Source organism: Hippocampus comes, unplaced genomic scaffold (genome assembly GCF_001891065.2).
Source record: "Hippocampus comes isolate QL1 unplaced genomic scaffold, H_comes_QL1_v1.1 C16570336, whole genome shotgun sequence".
Taxonomy (NCBI): domain Eukaryota; kingdom Metazoa; phylum Chordata; class Actinopteri; order Syngnathiformes; family Syngnathidae; genus Hippocampus; species Hippocampus comes.
The window spans coordinates 1-549 of NW_017834429.1; the positions used below are offsets into that span (position 1 = coordinate 1).

A 549-nucleotide genomic window follows, 5' to 3' on the forward strand; every position below is an offset into this window, starting at 1 on the left:
AGAGCAGCTCTCTCGCCAGCTTTCATTGCCTGTAGATGCGATAACTTCACCAACTCACTTGAACCTAGTTCACTGGCACCTAGATGTTGCAAAAACAATACTTTTCAATGAGAAAATGCCGTGGCCTGAACACACAAACAGTTTTTCAGCAAATATTTTCAGACTGACAATGACTTGGTTTGCGTTAGGTGCTGGTGAAGGCGGGCGACAAAGTGAATGTCGGTGACCCGCTGATGGTCATGATTGCCATGAAGATGGAGGTGAGAAGCACGCCAACAAGCCCACGCGGACTTCCTCTCCGAACGGCGGTATGACGTGTGATTGCTTCGATGCCCCAACAGCACATCATCCGGGCACCCAAGGCGGGCGTGATCGCCAAGGTCTTCTTCAACGAGGGCGCTCAGGCCAATCGACACGCTCCTTTGGTGGAGCTGGAAGAAGAGGGCGGGGCCGACGAGGAGGGGGCCCAGTAGGTCAACGGAAAACCTCGCAGCTGCCCAGGCTCCGTCTGGACTGGCCGAGGCAGATCTTTTTCACTTGGAGGCTCAA

General features: G+C 54.1%; 1 long non-coding RNA gene across 1 annotated transcript; it reads left to right on the forward strand.

Annotated features, from left to right (window-relative positions):
- Positions 1 to 149: 149 nt before the first annotated feature.
- LOC109508746 (uncharacterized) lies at positions 150 to 547 on the forward strand. Its single transcript, XR_002166759.1, has 2 exons — positions 150 to 260; positions 342 to 547. It is a non-coding gene; the product is annotated as an uncharacterized LOC109508746 (long non-coding RNA).
- The last annotated feature ends 2 nt before the right edge of the window (positions 548 to 549 follow it).